General features: G+C 35.5%; 1 protein-coding gene across 1 annotated transcript in view; it reads right to left on the reverse strand.

The window, feature by feature from the left end:
• Positions 1–8,816, reverse strand: part of plxna3 (plexin A3) — a 160,462-nt gene extending 151,646 nt beyond the window's left edge. The window contains exon 1 of the mRNA XM_079896984.1: positions 8,613–8,816. The gene's annotated coding sequence lies outside the window, so the exon portion shown is untranslated. The remainder of the gene's footprint in view (positions 1–8,612) is intronic.
• Positions 8,817–11,095: the final 2,279 nt, after the last annotated feature.

Here is an 11,095-nt window from a genome sequence, read left to right on the forward strand (position 1 = left end):
AATATCTAATTCTCACAATACAGTACAGCTAGGTTCAGTTAATGAAAAAGCAGGTCATCTGAAGCACAAATGATGTGATCTACATTTCTCCCGTTGGATAAAAGCAAAGCAAGCATCATTTTCTCTCATGCATTTGTCAGTTTCAAATCGCATACCAATAACAACAACTGAATGATGATTTGCCATAGCCTATATTAAATCACAAAAAATCCATCTGCAAGTTTCAGACCTAAAACCAAACTGAAAAAGTATGTGCAAAACACACAAATTCAGGGATTTCACAAACAGTGCACATAAAGATGAAGTATTTCCAAAACAACTGATATCTGCATGGTAAAAAAAAGAAAGGACGATGTCAATTACTGTGATGCCATCTTATAAAGCGCACCTTTGAAAGATTCCTGTAATTTAACATCACTGCAGCCTTTCGGGTTCCTAAAATCTGAAATCCTTGCTCATTGTATTATAATGATGTATTGTAATCCATTCCCTGATTTGCAGGAGAAGCTATTGAACAGCAATCACAGTAATTTGATTAGCACAGTGGAAGCCGGCTGGTGCCAGTGCAAAAGCTGAATGCCTAAGCAGAATGCTTGAACCCAGGAAAAAAAACAGACAGAGAGAGAAAGTAACATAAGCGTCAGGGGGTATCTGCTCAGATCTAAATATTACTGTACATCTTAATAGCAAATTAGGCAGATTTCATAGTCTTTAGTGTTTATAGCTGTTTTCATAATGCTTAACACACAACGGGTGGCCACGGAACACTGCAAACACAGAATATATCAAAATTAAACCATTCGCACTAAATTTCCCATCAAAACAGAGCACAGATAAAGCAAACATGCAATCTGCAAGTAAGAAGTCGTCGCCGAAAGCATTAGCTCCCATCAGCACACTGAAGTGTCTATGCGCTGGTGGAGCTGGCAAATCTACGCCGACCCAAAACAAATATTTATATGTATACAGTATAAGACTGTTTGGGCACTGTGCAATATTTCAAGACCATCAATATTTCTGACAAACGCCCCCGTGTGACCTTTCTGCCCGTCCTGAACTGTAAACAAGAAGCCGAGTGGAATCCTGATGAGACGAGCAGCGCTGTGCCCATAAAACAACAGCACAAAACTCAGTGAAAGCGGGTAGAGAGGGGCGCAACGATCTTGAGCAATATGAGAGCTCGAGGTTAGTGGTTCAGGAAAGAGAGAGAATCACACGATCACCTGACACGCCACAGTCGGGGTGAAGCAAGTGCCTTGAAATATCAATAACGGAAAATAATTCATTTATTTCCTTTCGCAGGGAAACAGCTTCGAGACGATTCAAGGTCTGAGGCATGTCTGCTGTGCTTTGACAAATTCACTAAATGATTTTAAATGACACAGGCAGGTAATAACCCATAGAAATATTTACCAGGGAAATCACAGTCTCTGTCAAAACAACTAAAAAAAAAGCACCAATGGAGAGAAAATAAATTGATACAAGGATCTAAAGCAGGGTTTTTCAAAACTGGGGTCAGGGATATAGATATTACTATGGTAAATCGTTTTATGGGAGAAAACGGAGTAACACTTTATTTTAAGGTGATGTAGTTACATGTTACTACATGTACTTACTATAGTAGTAACAGTAAATTTAGCATAATTACAAACTATAGTACATGTGGTTAATTAATATTACTCAGTACTTATATGAGTAAGTACACTGTAACTACGTCAACTTAAAATAAAGTGTAACCGAAAACCGCTAACGTTTTTGTCATGTGAACATTCACCCAAAATATAGACAGAGAGAGAGAGAGAGAGAGAGAGAGAGAGAGAGAGAGAGAGAGAGAGAGAGAGAGAGAGAGAGAGAGAGAGAGAGAGAGAGAGAGAGAGTGAGAGAGTGAGAGGGAAAGAAAGAAAGAAAGAAAGAAAGAAAGAAAGAAAGAAAGAAAGAAAGAAAGAAAGAAAGAAAGAAAGAAAGAAAGAAAGAAAGAGAGAGAAAGAGAGAGAGAGAGAGAGAGAGAGAGAGAGAGAGAGAGAGAGAGAGAGAGAGAGAAATACATCACTAGTCCATCTAATCAAGGACTCACAGCAGCATCCTCTTCTCCTCACTTCTGTAATGAGGGTCAACAGCTCTTGATTACTAAGACGACGACGAAAAAAAATGCTATTTCACGGGATTGGACACATGATATCACACATGGATGAATCCACACTGGGACCGATCAGGCCAACAGGGAAGCATAAATATATATCGCCTATATATATATATATATATATATATATATATATATATATATATATATATATATATATATATATATATATATATTATTTTTAATCTCCATTTTCCATGTAAAAGAGCACACCAACCACAACTCACTTACATAAACATGGGAAAATGCAAATGTACACTTTTTATTTGTATTAATTTTCAATTTTAAAATATACTATCTTAGAACATTCAATATATTACATTATATATTTAAATAATGCTATACCATATTAACAACTAATTCGGCACAGCACTCATGATGCATGACACTAAAAATATCTGACATACTCAATTAAAAAAACAGCATACAGGAATACAAAAAAGTGTCCTGTGTGAATAACTAAATCTACTAAATCAACCGCAGAAAAAATGAGAAACTCTCGCTGTGGACTGTGACAGATTTATGTTCAAAGATATGGAAATGATCAATATATTGACTTCTAAATCCACTTTTTGTTATGTCAATTCAATGCTTTCCTCTGCCACAGTAACAACGTCTTTGAACGATCTTCATTTAGGTGATTTTTCTCCGAAAATATTGATATATGTGATTAACTGTAATTTAATTTGATGAATTAACTGGCTTATTAATTTAACTGAAGTTTTTAATTGATTGACAACCCAAATATAAAACAAAACCATTGTCAAAAGTGGAACTAATGGCTTCATACTAATGCAGACTGTTCAAACATTCCTCCCATGCCTCTTATTCTCAACACAAATATTGTTCCAAATGAAAAAAAGAGCAAAGTAAAATAAAGCCCAAGTCATCTGATATAACTGACAGAGCTTGAGGCAAATATCATATGCTGTATCTGTTGGCAAGACGCTGCCGTGGCCATAAGCGATTCCGTCCTCGAGTGACCACAATATCAACAAAGAGCCGAACCCTCCATACATACAATCCTCAAAATAATTCGGCATCACATATATAATGCACTTCTCTTCTGAGGGTCATAACCTTAAGAATTATGAGCTCTCAGGGTCGCAAGAGGCGGCTGAGGAACCTCCATGTGTCCTCCGATTATTTCCTCCTTTTGTTATTTTAGTTTTGAGGCTCATCCTGTTGGAGGCCGGGGTCAAATATTCTGTGAACGTTCTCTCTTTCACTCCTGAAATGATTGTCTATGCAGGGAAAAAAAGCATAACAAATATATTTGTAGCACTACCGCTTTTGAAAAAGTGCGGTAGTAACTAAAACGAGATTTACTGACTAACCCAAGTCAAACAAAGTTCAACTGCAAATTTCTATATTATGGTTTTGATATTAATATATATGGTCTATGATATTAAATATGACTCGGGTCACCAATAGATGATCTTAAACACAAAAAGTTATAACCCTTACCGAGCAAAGGAAATATAAAACGTTGAATGTAAAAAAGACTGCGATGGATAAACATGCAGTCAGTTCAACAGTTTATAATGTGTTTTTAACATCATTTAACACAAATGTTAGGGTTTGTTGTCACAAGACAAGACATTTTTACGATTGTGAACAGTCAACATTTGGGTACACATCAACACAACCCTTTTAAACCGCTATCTATCTGTCTGTCTGCCTCATTTTCATTCGCAAAACATTAAATATGGCATCTAGCATGACTAAGTATAAGTAATGGGTGGGCAATGTTGTCACAATTAGTTGGTTTTTAAGACCATTTTGCAAGTCACTGAACAATACTGAATACCTTCTGTTTGTGATCCGATGTGGATTCTGATCACCGTATAAATAATTAAGAAATCAGACAAATCATAAAGGCTATCACAATCGTGTTTTCATTTCATCTGTCAGTGCGTCTCGTCTCTTACCGGACTGTCTGATATCCATATCTAGCTCTGCATAGCCTATCATAAAATAAAGCACTTTTTTTTTCGTGAGCTTCCTCTGTTTCTCTGACTGAAAATATAACTGTATTGTGCTGAAGCATATTTTTGGTGGCATATTTGTAGAAATTATCATTCTTTCTAAATGTGATGTAAATATGTCCTGTAACAAATAAACAGAAACAGACGCGACTGAATAAGTGTGTCCTCTTCTTTTGTGAAATAACGGTAAACCACTTTATTTCTGTCTGACTAATGTGCAATTTTGACACAAAGTAATTCATTATGATCAATGTATCACTTTTTATTGTAAACCTGTGGTAAAACATTGATGCTCGGGTTTTACATCTTTAAGTAAACAACAAAAATGCCAGCAAACGGTCGCTTTTATCATGTTCGTTTTGCAATCTCGCTGTTTCCACTGATTTCTTTCTGATTAGTTTTCTGATAAAACTTCTATTTGTTGGTGAAATGATGGGTTAGTGTGACGTTGTTCTAGAGAGACGTGTTACGGGCGTGTTTTATAATAAATAAATATATATAAATATATAAAAAAAAAAATATATATATATATATATATATATAAAAAAATTAAAAAAATGATATATATATATATATATATATATAAAATATATATATATATATATATATATATATATATATATATAAAATAAATATATATATAAAATAAATATATATATAAAATATATATATATATATATAAAATATATATATATATATATATATATATATATATATATATATATATATATATATATAAAATAAATATATATATATATATATATATATAAAATAAATATATATATATATATATATGTGTGTGTGTGTGTGAAGAGTTCAGATGCAAAAGCCTCTAAGTGCCATCTGAAATTTTCTTCTAGAATGATCATTTTTATCAAGCTTGTATATTTAAGTAAATAATTTCACTTAAATGGCAATGCAAATTACCTATTAATTGTCATTTAAGTGAAATTACTTAACTTAAATATATAAGCTTTATAAAAATGATCATTCTAGAAGAAAATTTCACATGGCACTTAGAGGCTTTTGCATCTAAACTCTTCATATATACACTTGATTTATCGATTAATCGTGCAACTCTACATACAACTTGGTCTGTCAAAGACCATTTAAGGCAAAGTAGAGGTGGGTGATGCGACCAAAATCTTATTTCTAGGGATGCACCGAAATTTCGCCGAAAATTATTGGCTGAAAATGGGATTTCCGGTTTTTGGTTGAAAGAGAAAAAAGGCCGAAAATATTCCGCCCCGCCCATCCGTGTTCAGCGCCCAGGTTTAACTCTGGCGCAGCATGTTTTGTAACTTTGTGAGCGCCTCCACTTCCGAAGATGCACGCTTTCGAAGCGTCTGCTCAGTGTTTCGCTACGTGTGTGAGCAAGCCATAGCATATGTAAGCAGATGCATATGTAAAATAACACGATCATCAACATTAAACAGCATATAAATCAAAACTGCCGGATGTTACTGAATGAAATGTCGACCCAGGACGTGGTGTAGGACTGTGAAGCTTTGGGCTGATGGACTCCATTTAAGTTTTGATAAAAATTAAGGTTATTTAATGGCATTGATGAAGAACCTTTTTCCATAGTAAGGTTATTTAAGGTGGAAAAAGGTTCTTTAGATTATTCAAATGTTCTTCACACAAAGAAAAATGGTTCTTTTAAGAACTGTTGACTGAAATGTTCTTTAGGGAACCAAAAATGGTTCTTCTATGGCATCATTGTGAAAACCCCCTTTTGGAAAACTTTATTTCTAAGTGTAATTGAGTTTTCCACACCTCTACTAATCAAAGAACAGGACACTTCCACCTTTAGCATTTCAAACTAAACCTTAATCCAATATTACGAGACAAATCCACTGGGCTCAAGCAAAGCATTCGTATTGGGAAGGCAGCAGGCAGAGAGAAAGAGAGCGAGAGAGCTTGAGAACAGACAGTAGCTATTGTTCAGTGATTAGCACAAGCCGTGACTCCACATGGCAGTTGTACTCATGGCTTACTCACACTCACAGGATGAGCGCACTGTTTTATTCTGCAGAACCAACTCACTCAAGGCTGCTAACATCACAAGGCCGGAGTACGCAGGACAGTAACCTTGCTCTGAGGCGAGCGAATCACAGCGCAAATTTACAGTTCAGATTTATCCTCAGGTGCTCGGCCGGTGGTAATCAAACAGACAACTAAATAGCATGTGTGCTGATGAAAGAGGGCGACGGCGGCTGTGTAGATATAGAGATGATCACAGCCTGCACAAGGTCAGCACAACTGTACTTCAATTGACGAGGACGGGTTATTCATTAACCAGCACTGATCTCATCAACGCAACATCATCTAATAATGCAGCAAGAAAAAAAAGATTTATTTTCTTTAGATGGACTAGCGAAGTAGGCTACTTGCATGCATTTAGGCTGCTTAAACACATTCAGCGGGCTTGTTTTGAATTCAATGGGCGTTCGTATTAGTGCTGGGGGTAAAAACATGTGGCCTATAATTCATCTACACATGTACGTGAGCAGAAACACCAGGTAACGCGTGATGCTTATAGGTTCACGTATTAGAGCCATAACAGCAGACAGTTGTCTCCTCGCTTCCAAACAACTTTCTATTTTTACATCAGTGGCCAATTTATCGGTTAATGCGCTGATTGAGTTGTTTATGGAGGTATTTCCAGCCTAAATCAATCCATTTAGGTTCGCTACACTGCAGTTTCATCTATCCTAAAGAAAATGTAATTTCACAAGAGGAGCCAATTGAGCAAAACACTGAATGAATATGGAAACTTTAATATTGTTCAGTCTCCAATAACACCAGATTACAAAATAAAATGCAAGACTATTGGAAATACATATGCATGAATTATGTGCATTTGTATCTATATCAAATATTTATAGAGATATTACTAGAGAGAGAGAAATTAATAGCTATAGAGGATAGTTGTACAGGCAGTATGTATACATAATACACACTGCATATACACATATATACACACACATTATATATATATATATATATATATATATATATATATATATATATATAAACACACATGTATATTTTATATATATATATATATATATATATATATATATATAAACACATACATATACATATATATATATATATATATATATATATATATATATATATATTATACATACATACATAAACACAAACATATATAATTGTACATGTGTATTAATGTATATACTTGTAAATATACATACATTATACATATATATGCATATGTATGTACAATTATATATATATATATATATATATATATATATATATGCATATATATACACACACACATATACATAGTCACACACATTAAAAAATACGATTGTTTATTTTATATCTATTAAAAATATGTATATAATTTATGTTAATATTTATTTAAATAATAAATACTTTATTATTATTACCTATGATGTTCCAACTTTTATTCCATTTTGTTTAATGCTTTACAGATAATGTACTTATATTTTCATTCTGCCATGCAGATCATCCATCATTTCCCCAAAGCATATATTCCGATGTAAAGATCGGAAATTCGAGATTGTTTTCGGCGATGTGTTAAAACAGCGTTTTGCTCGGTCCCCTCCTCCACAGCACAACATTCTCCAGCGGAGCTCAACCTAATCTCACACCGGGTGAGAGCATCCCTGATCCGGCTACTGCAGGCAGCCACAGCCCCTCTACTCTCCACCCAGACGTGGATCAAACTGCCACCAAAGGCTTTGAATGATCAGATTTGGTACATACCCATCAACTGCATCTTTCTGAGACTACCTCAATGCATCAATTACCCATGCAAGGAAATAAACGAAATCAATGCGCAAATTAAGCAATACATTTGATTTTAGTTTAGGCTTTAATAGGAGGAAAACATTTGGGTCATTTGCCTAGAGGAAAACAATATTTCAGTCATGTGACTGTTACAGATGTGACAGACAAACAGATTGAGTGCACGATAACACCTTTTTCCATATATCTATTCAATCTGCCTGCAAAACTAAAACCACGCTATTTTCTTTAATTGCAAGCCCTGATTGTGGCGTGTAGTCTACTGTTTATCTAAAGCAACTTTCCATCTGAAATGTCAATATGCATGTGTTAGATCCATGCACAACCACCAACAGGCAAGACTGGAATAATTATTCATTGTGAATTGGCTTCTAGAAACAGTCAAGTCATATTAATGTATTTCTTAATGCACAGCACAAACTCACGCGTATTTTACCTCCTTTTAGCTAAACACTGGTTTTAATGCCCCCTTTGTTCTTGCTGGCTTTATTGACCACATCCATCAGGATCCTTTCCACACAGCAGTTTAACCATCTATTCTCTAATCCACGAGATAGCATTGTTTTATGTAGTAAAAGAAGCATGCGTTACATATCCAGATCACGCATTCGCTATTTCGGTACAATAAAGCCATGCATCAGAATGAATCATTCACGCGAATGTTTGTGTATCACTCGTACCTGTGTTCAAAGTGCAACAGTTACATCCACGGTTGGATTTTGTAGAGCCTCTAGGTGCTTATCGCAAGCGGATTCGGAGATATCGCTTTATTTTCCAGTGCAAAACGCCCGTGTGAAACCGTAAATAAGCTCAACGCGTCGATGGCATGGTATTCTCCAGTCCGTACCTCAAGAAAGCGTCGCGCTTTACTTTACAAGCGTGGAGTCGCAGCTATCGCTTTAAAATGGAGCGTACCACTCGGACTCTAGGGGTGCGCCGAGACGCGTTTGTAAAGCATATGTGTTTTCAGGGGACTTGGTATAACCCAGACAGACATTGATTGAGTTTAATTTTTATATTCATTCTAAGACACAGCGGAATAGTATCTCATTATTTAAGAAATACGTAAAGATTTGTACAGTATTGTTGTCAATTATCCCTGTCATAATGAATGGCATCATCCCGCCCTTCATCTAGGATTCTCTAACAACCCAGATGTTGAGTAGACTGTAAAAACAGACGGATATGTCTGGATTACAACAATTAAGGTCATGATGCTGGGAGATGAGAAATTGGTTGCATCTTTTTGCTAATAAATGCACAGTAATCGTTTAATCTTCCAGTCAACAAAAGCAAAATAATAATAACAATAATATATCACCTAAAAAAGGAAGATTCCACAGTGAAAAGATTAATTTCTCTTCCCCGTTCTGCTCTCATGAAATCAAATTTGGACTTTTGTTGCTTTTAGTCAATATTTATTAGTTTTGAGGTCATCTGTTTGCTAGTGTTCTCCTAAAAGTAGTATTTTTCTCTTATGGGACAATAAACCAAAAATATTGATTAAAGAAATAAACATTCTGTCATTAATTACTCACCCTCATGTCGTTTCAAAACCGTAAGGCTTTCGTTCATCTTTGGAACACAAATTAAGATATTTTCAATAAAATCTGAGAGCTCTCTGTCCCTCCGTTGACAGCTATGCAACTGACACTTTGACGCTTCAAAAAGTTCGGTTTAGTCCAAATTTCTCTGAAGAGACTCGATCACTTTATATGATGAACAGTTTGAATTTAGGCTTTTATTCACATACACTAATTAGCGAAAATAAACAGAAGCTCAACTGAACCTGTTTGACGCGCGAGGATAAACCTCATTGGTTCTTGCAGAAACTCAAACGTGCTGCGTAACACAAGAATGAACCTCATTGGTTCTTGCAGAAACTCAAACGTGCTGCGTAACACAAGAATGAACCTCACTGGTTCTCACAAGTCAAGCAAACATGCTTGAGCTTTCATTTACCACAACTGATGTGTGAGTTAATTAATGTTTATATGTGAATAAAAGCCTAAATTCAATCTGTTTATCACATAAAGCAATCATGTCTCTTCAGAAAATGTTGGATTAAACCACTCAATTTATGGATTAGTTTTATGATCTCTTTATGAACTTTTTGAAGTGTCAAAGTGGTAGTAGCTGTCAATGGAGGAAAGCTCTCAGATTTCATCAAAAATATCTTCATTTGTGTTCCGAAGATGAACAAAAGTCTTACGGGTTTGGAGCAGCTTGAGGTGAGTAATTAAAGGAGAACTCCGGTCAATTTTAACATTGAGCTCATTTTTTTGTAAATTTGGAGTGCTGTCAATACAGAGAACAACGACAAAAATCGGTGTTGCCTACACCGTGTTATCCTCTTTTTAAAATTTGCACCCTGTTGACTTCAATGGGGCAAGTTTTAAACCTGCTTTTAGCCTCTTAACATCCTTGATGTGTCATTACAAGTGCACAGGTCATGTGAGTGATTCCTTCAGAGTGAACACGGTGAATCTGACTGCAGTAGATGTGAAAGATATGAATAAAAATGATGTTATTTCAGCCAGCGCAAATACCTGTATTTACATCCTGTTTTCGGTCGAAGTCAACAGTAGTCGATTGTCGAGTTCATGCGCATAGGTTATCACGCGAGTGAACTCGACAATCGACTACTTCGGACTTCGACCGAAAACAGGATGTAAATACAGGTATTTGCGCTGGCTGAAATAACATCATTTTTACATCACCCGCGTTAACTCTTAAGGAATCACTCACATGGCTGGGCACTTGTAATGACACATCAAGGATGTTAAGAGGCTAAAAGCAGGTTTAAAACTTGCCCCATTGAAGTCAACAGGGTGCAAATTTTAAAAAGAGGATAACACGGTGTAGGCAACACCGATTTTTGTCGTTGTTCTCTGTACTGACAGCACTCCAAATGTACAAAAAAATGAGCTCAGTGTTAAAATTGACCGGAGTTCTCCTTTAATGACAGAATTTTTATATTTTGGAAAGCTATCCCTTTAATATCACACTTACCAGCTTACACAAAATTTGAAAACTGTTTCTACTGAGAAAAAGACCCTAGTATTCTCGCAGGTGTCTTCTAGAGTTTCAAAAGAGCTTAACAATATCTCAAAGTGTGTTCACATTTGAAAAGATACCAGTCTGCGTTCAGAAGTTCAATGAT

This window comes from Squalius cephalus (assembly GCF_949319135.1).
Source record: "Squalius cephalus genome assembly, chromosome: 16".
NCBI classification, from domain to species: domain Eukaryota; kingdom Metazoa; phylum Chordata; class Actinopteri; order Cypriniformes; family Leuciscidae; genus Squalius; species Squalius cephalus.